We start from the raw sequence: 13,724 nt of genomic DNA on the forward strand, positions 1-13,724 counted from the left end.
CGGGGAGTCCTATAAATGTAAACCTCATGATGCCTATGTTGCTACCCTAATTAATACGCAATCCGAACGCATCCAAGATAGGAGCGTCGGTTCCACCATATGCGCCTCTGATTTCTTTCATGGTATCAAAGCCTCCATGTTAATGGAGTCCAGTTCGAGTTCATCCAATCCGCTGTTTTGTGTTCAGATCACCGAGAAGCTAAGCAAGAGCAACCACGCGCTATGCAAGGCGCAAGTTCTCTCCACCATACGGGGAGCACGCTTGGAAGGGTACATCAATGGCAAGACCGTCGCTCCTCCATCTGAAGTTGAGGGTAAGGACTCGGCCGGCAAGGCCACCCAGGTCCCTAACCCTGAGTATGATGAGTGGTTCGCCCGGAATCAACAAGTTCTCGGGTTCATGTTCACCTCTGTCGGCAAGGACTTCCTCTCCCAGATTGATGGATCAACAACATCGTTCTAGGCATGGAGCTCGGTGGAAAACATGTTCACCACCAAGACGCGGGCGCGTTCCATGAACGTGCGCCTCGCGCTGTCTACCACAAGGAAAGGTACCCTGTCCATTGTTGAATATTTTACAAAGATCAAATCCCTCTGTGATGAGATGGCAGCGACTAGAAAGCCACTAGATGATGAAGAAATCGTCGCCTACATCTTCAATGGCCTCGACCAGGAGTATCGTCGCCTACATCTTCAACGGCCTCGACCAGGAGTACTATCCCATGGTCACATCCATGGTGACAAATAAAGAACCAATCACAGGCTCTGAAGTCTACTCGCAGCTGCTTAGCTTCGAGATGCGCCTTGATCTACAAGATGGGGCGCTCTCCTCCACCAACACGGCCAACAGAGGCCGTGGAGGCTCGGCAGGTGGCCGAGGCACTGAGCGTGGGTCACCTGGTGGACGTGGAAACCGTGGCCGTGGCGGCTTTGGCTGCGGCCGTGGTAACCAGCAGTAGCAGCAGACCTCCAACGACAACTGGCAGCGCTCGCAAGGACAGCCGACCTCGCTGTCAAGTCTGCTACAAGAAGGGCCATCTGGCCGTCGACTGCTGGCACCGCTACGATGAGAACTTCACCCCCGACGAGCGCCTTGTTGCTACTGCGTCAAGCTTCTACACCGTCGACACCAACTGGTACACCGACACGGGCACCACAGATCATGTCACAAGTGATCTAGAGAAGCTCTCCTTCCGGGAAAAATACAAGGGAGGAGATCATATCCACACAGCAAGCGGTGTAGGTATGGAAATTAAACATGTTGGTCATACTATTGTTCCAACCCCCTCCAAACCTTTGCATCTAAACAATATTCTTCATGTACCTCAAGCAGCCAAAAATCTTGTTTCTGTTCATCATCTTGCTAAAGATAATTCTGCTTTCCTTGAGTTTCACTCTGATCATTTTCTTATTAAGGATCAGGCCACGAAGAACACGATTCTTAGAGGGAGATGTCACAAGGGGCTCTACCCACTTTCTCCAACACAATCAATAAAGCAGGCCTATGGAGTCATCAAGCCATCCCTTGAGCGGTGGCATTGTCGTCTGGGTCACCCAGCTTATCCCATTGTTACCAAAGTTGTTAGTAGCAATAATCTACCCTGTTCAGTAGATGAGAATAGGGAATCAGTGTGTGATGCGTGTCAGCAGGGCAAAAGTCATCAGTTGCCCTACCCTCGGTCGACTAGTGTGTCAAAATTTCCTTTGGAACTTGTTTATTCAGATGTGTGGGGGCCTGCACCCAGTTCTGTTGGAGGAAAGAAGTACTATGTGAGCTTCATTGATGATTATAGTAAATTTACTTGGATTTATTTGCTCAAGTATAAATCTGAGGTCTTTCGCAAATTCACTGAGTTCCAAAGTCTAGTCAAGCATATATTTAACAGAAAGATGATTGCAATGCAAACTAATTGGGGATGGGAGTATCAAACCCTTCATGCCTTCTTCCAAAATGTTGGCATTATGCATCATGTCTCTTGTCCTCATGCACACCAGCAAAATGGAGCTGTTGAACGAAAGCATAGACACATAGATGAAGTCGGCCTATCCCTTCTTGCTCAAGCATCCATGCCCCTTAAATTCTGAAATGAGGCTTTTGTTTCGGCTACCTATCTCATAAACCGAACACCTAGCAAGCTCCTTTAGTTTGTGACTCCATTCAAGCGCCTCTATGAACAAACTCCTGATTATTCCTTCCTCAAGGTTTTTGGGTGTGCTTGTTGGCCAAATCTCCATCCCTATAATCAGTGGAAACTTGCCTCTCATTCCAAACAATGTGTCTTTCTTGGTTACAGTCCTCATCACAAAGGTTTTAAGTGCCTTGATGTGACCTCTGGCCGAGTTTACATCTCTAGGGATGTTATCTTTGATGAAAATGAATTTCCTTTCTCCAAATTGCATAGCAATGCAGGAGCTCGGTTGCATTCTGAAATTTCTCTTCTTCCTTCCCATTCTCTTAATCCTTCTGGGGAAGAACACATAGGTGACCGCATGTTTAATTCTCCTGGTTCTACTGATGTTACTAGTGAAATTTCAGGTGAAAACAGTGCAAAAATCGCCTCATAAAAGGAAATTGGAGCTCCTGACATGGAACATGGAGCTGATCCGGCGCTAACTCCCACCGGATCGCCCTCAGGATCGCCGCCGAATCTGCCTGCATCGCCCGACAGATTGCCTGCGCGCGCGGTCGATGTCCAGCACCAATCTGCTCTACCACATCATCACATGTCCTCCCTGGGCCACCGCCTCACACTGGGAGTCCTCCCGCGCCTGCCACGTGCACTTCCCCAGTTCGGCGCGACGGGGGATCGATTCCAGCTGACGCAGCGGCGGGATCTTCCACGGCTGCGGATTCGGATCTGGCGACTGTGGAACAACAAGAATCTGCAGAAGCTACACGGCCACTTACACTAATGGCACCATCAGGTATGGGTGTTTTACCTCATCAGGCGAACAACAATATCTAGAGGAAGCATTGGAAAATAAAGATTGGAATGAGGCCATGGACAATGAGTATATGGCGCTTATGAAAAATAAAACATGGCATCTTGTACCACCAAGAAAGGGCATCAATATTATTGATTGCAAATGTGTGTACAAAGTAAAAAGGAAAGTAGATGGAAGACTAGACAGATATAAGGCTAGATTGGTGGCAAAGGGATTTAAACAAAGGTATGGGATTGACTATGAGGACACATTTAGTCCAGTTGTCAAGCCAACCACTATCAGAGTGTTTTGTCTCTTGCTGTTTCAAAAGGATGGGCCATGAGGCAATTAGATGTACAAAATGCTTTCCTCCATGGTTTTCGAGAAAAGGAGGTGTACATGAAACAACCTCCAGGATATGAAGACAAGTCATCACCAGATTATATATGCAAGCTTGATAAGGCATTGTATGGGCTTAAATAGGCTCCAAGAGCATGGTATTCTAGATTGAGTACAAAGCTACAAGAATTGGGGTTTAAATCTTCAAAAGCTGACACATCGCTATTCTTCTATAACTCAGGGGGAGTTACTGTATTTATGCTTGTGTATGTTGATGACATTATATTGGTGAGTTCACATCACAGTGCTGTCCTTGTGTTGCTCAACGATCTCAACAAGGACTTTGCATTAAAGGATCTTGGAGAGCTCCATTATTTCCTTGGGATAGAGGTAAACAAAATTCATAATGGTATATTGTTGACTCAAGAAAAAAATGTGAATGATGTTCTACAATGAGTAGGCATGAAAGATTGCAAACTTGTGTCTACACCACTATCCAGTTCTGAAAAACTTTCCTTGCATGAAGGGAGTTTACTAGGGTCTAGTGATGCTACAAATTATAGAAGTGTTGTTGGGGCATTGCAATATCTTACACTTACTAGACCTGATATTTCATACTCAGTTAACAAGGTTTGTCAATTTTTACATGCACCTACTACAAGTCACTGGGCAGCAGTAAAAAAGGATATTGAGATATCTAAAACTCATGGCTAAAGTGGGTTTGCAGATTTTCAAGTCCTCTTCTATATTAGTTAGCGCCTTTTCAGATGCAGATTGGGCAAGTTGTCTGGATGATAGACGTTCTACTGGGGGCTTTGTAATTTTCTTGGGTAAAAATCTAGTATCTTGGAGTGCTAGAAAACAAGCAACAGTATCAAGATCGAGTACTGAAGCTGAATACAAGGCAGTAGCGGATGCAACTGCAGAAGTTATGTGGATTCAAACATTATTGATTGAGTTGAAAATAGAAGCGCCGAAAGCAGCTAAGTTGTGGTGTGATAATATTGGAGCTAAGTATCTTTCAGCCAATCCTATTTTTCATGCTCGAACTAAGCATATTGAGGTAGATTATCATTTTGTCAGAGAAAGGGTGGCTCGGAAGTTACTTGATATTGAATATATTTCTACAAAGGAACAAGTTGCATATGGGTTTACAAAACCTCTTACAGTTCGACAACAGGAACTATTCAAGCACAATCTGAATCTAGGAAGATTAGATTGAGGGAGAGTATTCGATAATGCGGTTGTAACAAAAGGATACCGATAGATATCTTTGGCCTAGGTTGTTTTATTCTCTTGTATCTGTTGTAACCTCCTTGATGTAAATCTTTCTAGTTAGTTATGGCCAAAGATATCTTCAGGGAGTCCTATCAATGTAAACCTCATGATGCCTATGTGGCAACCCTAATTAACATGCAATCCGAATGCATTCAAGATAGGAGCGTCGGTTACACCATATGTGCCTCTGATTTCTTTCAATTCCCAGCTTTCGTTTAATTCCTAAGATGGACATAAACTGATGCCTTATTTGACGTTAGCTCCCACTATTACAATGTGTCAGCATAAGTGTGGACATTTTTCACAGGAATATATTGATGCACTTAAAGGTACGACACCACCATTTTAGCTTATTTACACTTACCGTTACAAAAAAAACTTTACCCTGCATAACCACTGCTTGCTTAACTTGCCCTACAAATGATCTGTCTGTTTGTTATAGCTTCATATAGGGACATATCATACTGTCGGTGTCTACCGCCAAGCCTGCTCAGGGATACCCTTAGTAGTAGGTTTTTAGGTAGGGATCGACTGCTTTGGAACTCGATGGTACAAGGAACATAAAGATTTAGGCAGGTTCAGGCTGTGAGTTGCGTAATACCCTACGTCCTATGTGGTTGTTTGTATTGCCTTAGGTGTTGATGTGTTTTGAGGGGGTCCCTGCCCACCCTTATATATCCGAGGGGACAGGGTTACATGGAAAGTCCTAACCGAGTCCTACTACAACACGGTCAGGTAGGTTCCTTGTACTGTAGCAAGTTCTGCGCCTATTCGGGTAGATACAAGAGAGGTAAGGTACATCCATAAGCTATCCCTTACTCTAGAACATTCTATGCCAATAAGCAGTCTCGCTGCCCCAGGTCTAACAAGCCCCCGAGCTCTTCATAGCCGAGTCCTACAGGCGTCAAGTACTTGGCAAGGAATCTTCGAATACTTCGAGTAGTCAGAACATCCTCCTGATTACTTCCAGGCCTTCCTTCAGATATGTCAAGTAGTCTTCCAAGTACCTTCGGTTGCTCCGAGGCTGTGAGGTGCTCAAGTGTAACACCCGGTTTATAAAAGGACATAAACCGAGCAATCATATACGTGCCAGGATCAAGTCACACGTATATACAACAGAATGAATAGTATATCACAGCACATATCACGAATAAGACATAATAAATCGAAATACGAATGTTATTTATTACATTAATGACAAAATGTCTGATACAGCGGAAGCAAAGTACAAAATACGATAAAGACTCTCCGAAGCTGAAGCAGGGCGCCACAGGGACGTCGACTGGGAGACGAACGCCTAGAAGTCCTCGTAGTCCTGGTAGCGCTGAGCGAACTCCCTCGTGTCGGCAGGAACTGAGCAGCAGTAGCGTAGCCAAGAGGAAAAAGTAGAGAAGAGGCAAGAGTGAGTACACAACTTGTACTCAACAAGTATAACACAAACTATGAGGCTCTAAGGTTGGCTGACTCAACTGCATTAGCTTTTAATCTTGGCAAAATTTTATTAAAACTAATTACTACCAGTTGATGAATTACCATTAACCCAGTTACATAGTAATTAGTCAAATTTAATCATGATACTACTGAGAACCAAACCAAACCAAACCAAGGTAACCCCGAGAGGCACCTCCCTCGTCGGAAGGAGACAACCCCACTAATCAAAAGGAGGATCTGGGCCGCTCATAACCGTGAGCACGGCTAGTATACCAGTTTTACACTCTGCAGAAGTTGCACATCTTTACCCACAAGTCGTGAGCTACGCTAGAGGTTCATCACACTTCCTTAGGTGAGATGACTAGCGACTCACTACGAGGCCGTCACAAAGAATCTCGTTGGTAAGGCGTAACCGCGAAGAGTTAGATCAGCGATGATGGGGCCCACCTCCGGGGGTACAAGCACAGGAGCGCAATCCAAGCACAGACCAAGCCGGAGGAGCAGGGACCATTGAAGCTTACTACTCTTGCCCCGCAGGTAAGTTACTCCAAACCAAAAAGACCTAATTAGTAAGCCAAGTCTATCCCATTCTAGCCTTGTGGTAGCGCTGTTGTCCCAGGTTGTCGCTCTATGAACCGGTCCTTATGGAGAGTGGTCAACCAAGCACTAAGCACCGTGCTGGCCCCCTAAACCATGTTTCTACAAAAACCATCTTTTAACGAGACGTGAGCCACTCATCCACACAGAGGGCCACTCTCAGAATTAAATTCAAGTAAACCATTAATCAATTTAATTAAAAAGGACCAGAATGTGTTATAGCGCAGCAACCTAGCTCAACTAACCAAAATGCAACCCAAAGGTATGTATAAAGGATATAAAGTGGCTAGGAAATCCTTATAGGCATACAGTATTAAAATGCAGTATGAAATTGTATTTAAAGATGATAGGTTGTTCATGTTACACATGCCTTCCTCGTACTGCTCCTGCTGCTGCTCAAAGTGCTCGGAAGATGGCTGCTCCTGGTACTGGTACTGGGGCTCCTCAGATGGATCAGCGTCTACTCACGAACACATGGCCAAAACAAGGCACAACAATAAGCATACAAGCAAACACTAACAAAAACTAAGAAACAGTACATCAATACATAGAAACAGCACACTAAACTAGTCTAAAACTAGTCTATGCATTACAACGATCCCGTGGATATAAAGAACACCTAAAACGGAGCTAAAACACATAAACTAGAGCTAAAACAAGATCTAGGGGCTTATCTGCGAGAAAAACTAAGTTCCAGGCGGCTTTCTGCAAAAACTGAGGGCTAAAACGTAATTAAACTAAAACTCTGGGGTCTAACTCGTAAAAGAACAAGTCAGGACGGTGGGTTCTATTCTGGGAAAGTTCAGGGGGGTCCACGTAAAAAATCTGGACCAAACTAGAAATAGTTTTACTCAGTCCTGGACTGCGGGTTGATATCCATCAAAGACAGGGGCTCTTATGCACAACCGCCACAGCGAACCGGTATCCTTGGATTAAGGCCGTTAGATCGAGATCCAGTGGCTCGGAAAAGATGGGCTTGGATCTAATCGTGGCCGCACACTCCTGATCGGACGGATCTCATGGTTCGGGCGCGCTGGGCGGCGGCGCGGCTCGCCGGAACTCTGCTCCTCGGCGGCGAGCCCGCCGGTGAAAGTCAAAACGGCGCTACCGGGCTCAAAAACGAGCGGATCTTGGCCAGGGAGGATCTACGCACCACGCATAATCCACCTGTGCACCTAGAACAGGGCTCCCATGCTTGGACAGGGCTTGCCATGGCGAGGGGCGGACTGCACGGCAGCGCATCGCTGGCGCGGGGCATGCAGGTCGTCTCGGGGTTCGGTTGTGGGTGAAAAAGGCTCGTGGAGTCTCAGTGGAGCAAGGACAAGTCCGAGTTAGGGATGTGCGGGACTGGGTTGGCCTGCAGGATGCTCGCCACGGCGCGGGCGGCGACGGAGTGGCGGTGCGCGCCGTTCCGGCCTCTGCAGGGGGGCTATGATCTACAGAACTACGTGCAAAAGGAACGGGAGATAGGGTTGGTGCTCACCGGGGTTCAAATCGAGCAGAGGCGTCGGGCAGGAGTCGCGGCGACAAAGCTTGGCGGCGGCGCACGGTCGGAGTCGGGGAAGAAGCTCGTGGGTGAACCGCTGTAGGGTGTCTCCGGGTCTGCAGGTGCGTCGAGGAGGCCCGCGCGGGTACTGCAAAGGGGTAGCGGTGTTCAGGGCGACCTGATCATCACCGGAGGCGAGAAATTCCGGTGAATTCAGAATTTACCGGAGTTGGGGCTCGGGCGCGATTCCGGGGAAGCTCGGGTCGATTCTTCAATCAGGTGGCTCGGAGAGCTTCTGGACGTCGAGGTGGGGCGGTTGCGGTGGTTTGCAAGACCTGGGAGGCGGTGGCGTGGCCGGTCTGCGGCGGCGCAGGGAGGTCTGCGCGGCGGAGCGAGGTGGTGGCGGTGTGCTAGGGTTAGTGGCGGCGCGCTGCTAGATGGGAGAGGTGCAGGGGGGTCGTGGGGGTTTAAAGGAGGCGCCGAGGATCTCGGGGAGGCGTGCCCGTCATGATCCCGGCGTGGATTGCGGGGCAGCCGTTGCTGCGCTGCGCGGAGGCGGAGGAGACGGAGCTGACGCGTGGGTCCACCGGGTCAGCGGGAGAGCGGCGACGCGGTGAGAGTGGGCCATGCGGGGCAGGCCGGGGCGCGACGCGCAGGCGAGCCATGCGTGGCGTGCGGGCCGAACGGGAGGCGGGGAGAGGAGCTGGGCCTAGGAGTGGGATGAGGGTTTGGGCCGGATGGAGAGGGAGACCGCGGGCTGGGCTTCAAGGGTTGGGTTTGGAACCAAGCTGGGCTGGGTTCTCTCTTTTATATCTCCTGTTCACTTCTCTTTTCTATTTCTAATTCAAACCACTCAAATTCTAATTGAATTCAAATTCCAATTTGAATTCAAACCTAGCACTCAGGCAAAAAGAACAATGCACCAGCATGAATGCAATAACAAATTTTTAAACTTAGACAAATTTTAATTACTTATAGAACAAAAATTTAAATTAAATGCAAGTCTAACACAATAAACCTTAGAAAATTAAATAAAACCAATTAAATTTATTAATAAAGGCTGAAATTTAAATTAGGGTGTTACATCAAGCCTCGAAATCTTGATCATATATGGTGCGCGAAGTACTCGCGCTCCATATGGAGTAGCCCCCAAGCCTTGGGTTGAATTGCAGAATCAGGCTGAGGGTCACTTCAGTCATTTTCTTCTTATTTTCCAAAAAATTTGAAAAATAAATCTTTGATTCACATATCCCACAGCCCCGAGCCTTGAATTCGAACTCTTTAAATTTAGATTTAAGGATCAAAAACTCGTGGCAAATGATCATATCCCAATTTTCAAGAACTGCTCAGAATAGACAATAACCGTTGGTCTTCCAAGTATTCACGAGATTGCCATTCAGACCCTTATTAACTCGTGCGGTAACTTTTAGGGTTTTTACCCCTTGATTCCTGGCCGCCACCATTTTTAGATCCAAACTTCCCAAGCTTTTGCCTTCTCAGTTCTCTGTCCATTAGCCCCTCTCGTAGCCCCCGAGCTAAGATCATAGCTTGTGGCACTGAGATGGCTCCCAAGAAGAACAAGTCCAAGATTGATGACGAGGAAGTTGCTGATCTCTCCACGGGCTAGCAAAAGAGCAAGATGTCCAAAGCAGCTGTGCAAGAACTGGAGACTATGGGGCTGGTCCAGAGTCAAGCTGTGATCTTGTGGCGTCCTACTGAAGGGGAAGAGTACCCATTCGAAGGTACATTGGAAACCGTCATGTTCCGCGATTTCACAGAACGTGGTCTATCAATGCCTGTCTTAGAATTCTTCCTTGCTCTTCTTCAATTCTGGGGAATTCGATTGCATCATCTTACCCCACAATCCATTTTGCATCTTTCCATATTCACCCATTTTTGTGAAGCATTCCTTGGCATCCTCCCTCATTTCCATATTTTCCAGTATTTCTTCACCCTTGTACCCATTCCGAATGCTAGCAAACCTGCTGTCGTCGGTGGGTGTGAATTAGTACTTTGTCCTGAGACCCGAGACAAGTACTTATCTTATAAACCAGCTGGTAAAGGAGTCGAGTGGAAAAGTTCCTGGTTTCATGTCGGGAACTTTGAGTCTCCACTTCCTGAGAGAACTCCTGGCGCCCCCCAAGTCCAAGCATGCTGGTCGAGTACTGGACCTGGTGGTGGCCAAGTAACATGCCTTCTTAACGCTATTGCAAAATTGAAGGAGAAAGGAATCACTGGAGACCATGTGGTGTTTTCCTTCGTGAGTCGTCGGATTCAGCCTCTGCAGCGTCGGAGGCATCCTACCTTCAGGTATGAAGGCATGAAAGATCCTACCATGTTTACTCCAGAGGCAATGTCTCGTGCTGAGGTAGTCAGAAGGTGCTGCAAAGTACTCGACCACTTCGACAACTCTTTTGTGCTATGAGCACTCCTCTCGGTAGTCAATCCACCCGAGAATACTTGGTAAGTGTCAATAAGCATCCTCGAGTACTTGTAAGTAAGCCTTTTGCTATTATGATGAATCCTCTTTTTGCAGAAGAATTATAAGACATAGTACTACATGCCTCCGTCTTCAGATGATGCCGCCCATTCTGGTGGCGATAAGAAGTGTAAAGCAGCTCCTGGATCTCTATTGCGGAGGAAAGCATACCGACCCGACAGTGGCCAGTAAGAAACTTACTTTCTCCATTAGATTCAATTTAGCCTCATACTGCCTTGTGCTGAATTTGGCTTGTTCAGGATCCAATATCTTCCTACGCATGAGAAAGATCAAATCCAAAACATCCGTAACTGGGTGCAGAGCGACCCAAAGTCAACTAGCCGATGAGCCCCCAAGTCACCAATAATTGGGCTGATCGAGAACTCTGCTGCTGCAGCTTGTCAAGAAACAGGCACATCTGGAACGTCAAAGGAGTCTACTCGAGAAGTAAAGAAATCTTCCCCATCTGCAGCTAATACTGGTGATGGTGTGGCTGGAGGATCAGAAAATCCCACTGTGCGAGTAGTACCCTTCCAGTCTCTACCTCAGTCTGCTCAAGAGGAGTTGGGAAAAGAACTCTTTGACGATCCACTGCTGTCTGTGGAAAATGTGAAGAAGCTTGCAAATTATATGCAATGGAGCTTCAAATTTACCAAGGTAAGATTTCTATTGTTATCTTTGCTGATGTCTAGTAGTTTTATAATATCTGACATCGTCTGTTGCACTTGTAGGATGTTGCCAATCAGTCCTTCTTGAAGTCTCAAGCTTTGTATCAGACCGTTGACAATCAAAAAACCTTGGCCCAGCAAAATGCAGAAATTGCCAAGCGTCTTGATGAAGCTCTCGCTGCTCGGAACAAGCTTTATGGAGCTAACTGTGAACATAAGCGAGAGCTTTATAAGATGAAACAGCAGATCAAGAGCCTTGAAGAAGAGAAAACCAAGCTCCAAGAACAACTGCAAATTGCCCAATCCTATAAGTACTTGAATCTTTAGTTGATAATATTTTGCCAATAATTGCATATTCACTGAAATGTCCTTGTCTCAGGTTCTTCAAGTGATCAAGCTCGACTAGTAGCTGCAGCTCAAGTCATTGTGGACATGGTATATTCTGAAGGGAAAGCATCGAGTAGTAAATCTCTGGTGGATCGCTTAGAGGAAGCTCCCAAAAGGATTTTCAACTTCATGATGGCAACCTCCAAGAATTATCTTACCCATATGCTTGGGATTGTAAAGTCTTACTGGCCTTAGCATAACTTAGCTCCCATAGCAAAGGGGATAGCCGCTGATTGCTCTGAAGAATCTTTCTAGGGCTATTGTAAAGACACAGAGGTGATTGCTGAGGAGATCTTGAAGAACTTGGCAGAGTAATATGCTTGTAATAGCTCTTGTGATCTTTGTAAAGACTTGTCTTTGTATGTATTGCTTTTATCCTATTGGTGTGTATTCAGAAGCTTGGTCTGATACCGTAGGATAAGTAGTCGAAATACAAACTACTTGAGCGAGCGAGTAGAATGTTCCTATGGAGTAACCTCCAAGTTTATCAGTTAGGATGAATCCCATCATATTATCCAGATAGAACAAAATATATAGAGATATCCATAATCTACTCGAGCGAGCGAGTAGAGTGTCTAATATGTAGACTGGAGTAACTATTAAGATTGACCAGTTAGGATGGACCCCGTCGGGTTACCCCAGTAGGACGAATTTTTAATAGTATCCAAAATGTACTTGAGCGAGCGAGTAGTTGTGGCTTTAACACAAGGCTGGAGTTATCTTTATAGTTGACCTGTTAGGATGAACCCCGTCGAGTTACCCAAGTTGGACAAACTAGTAAAGGTATCCATAGACCTTCTCGAGCCAACGAGTAGGTTGTGTCCTATGCTAAGGACAAGGATGTGGCTTGTATAGTTATCCTGTTCAGATGAACCTTGATAGGTTAGCCCAATAGAAAAACTATGTAAGTTATCCATATTGGGTTATCCAGGTCGGTATGAATCTGTAGAGATTACCCTGGTTGAAAAAACCCATTAGAAAGTAGTCCAATGTGATGCTGTCAGGTTGATAACTGCCTTTAATGTAGTCAAAAAGTTGATAGAAACCCTTGATTTATTAAAGAGATCAACTGACACCACCATAAAACTTGAATCGAGGATAAAACCTGCGTAAGTGCTCGATATTCCAGGAACTGGGTACTGTTGGCACTCCTTAGCCTAACGAATTACTCCGCAAGCGCACAGAGACCGATTGTAGCTTTCACCAGGTGAGTAAGCCTGGGATATCGAATCCAAGGAACGATAAGATTTGACTAGTGGTCTGGAGCGATTCAACCGGACCCGCTGGGAGCAGAGGTATGAGGGTAGAGGGCTTATCTCTAGATAGAATTCTAATTACTAAGATAACTTGAGAAGCTACTAACTTGATCTGTTTTGGCGGCCTAAGCGAAGGGCTCAGAAAGACATGAGAAGGGGCCCAACATACTTTCGGCAATTCTACTGCTATGAAAACACCCGAACGTGGTGGACTACTAGGGATGGACAAGGCTGTCACCACTTGACGCCTACCACTGCGGTACGGTGGGGTGCAACACAACCCAAGGTAACTACCAAGCCTAGGAACCACGCCTAAACTATGGAGTCACTGACTTCCGCCTCGCGCTAAGGCAAGAAGAAACCCCAAATGGACAGAACTTGCTATCCACACAGACAAGGGATCCCATAGATCAAAGAGAGTAACTAAGCAAGTAACTTAAGTAAAAAGTAAACTAGCGAGGAACTAATGACAAGCGAGGAAAACTTACTTGATTATAAGAATTCCCCCGAGGTGGGTACAAGATGGGGCAAGGTCGAGAGAACTCGACTCCACCCCTTTAGCCCAGCTTCCGCCAAAGCTCTCGCCTCACACTCTCCCTATTCTACTAAGGATGAATTGAAATTGTGAGGCAATCAAGCTCCCAAGGTGTGTGTTACAAGTGAGGTGAGGGGGTCCTATTTATAGTGTGCCAAGGTCGGTTCTTGACGGTTATTTCAAGTAGCGCCAGTTGTACGCAGCAGAGGAGGCGGTGCTTGATCTTCACATGAAGGCTGGACAATAGAGGCTGCAGAGTAGGGCCGGGCGGCCTGGCCTAGGCCGGCCGGCCTACCCCTGCCACCACATGGCACCGCCTTTCCGTGGGACGGTCCTGATCTCC

General features: G+C 46.5%; 1 non-coding gene across 1 annotated transcript; it reads left to right on the forward strand.

Moving 5' to 3' along the window:
* Window positions 1-661: 661 nt before the first annotated feature.
* On the forward strand, window positions 662-798 carry LOC120693662. Its single transcript, XR_005683118.1, has one exon. It is a non-coding gene; the product is annotated as a small nucleolar RNA Z247 (small nucleolar RNA).
* The last annotated feature ends 12,926 nt before the right edge of the window (window positions 799-13,724 follow it).

The sequence above is a fragment of the Panicum virgatum genome, chromosome 9N (genome assembly GCF_016808335.1).
Source record: "Panicum virgatum strain AP13 chromosome 9N, P.virgatum_v5, whole genome shotgun sequence".
In the NCBI taxonomy this organism is placed as follows: domain Eukaryota; kingdom Viridiplantae; phylum Streptophyta; class Magnoliopsida; order Poales; family Poaceae; genus Panicum; species Panicum virgatum.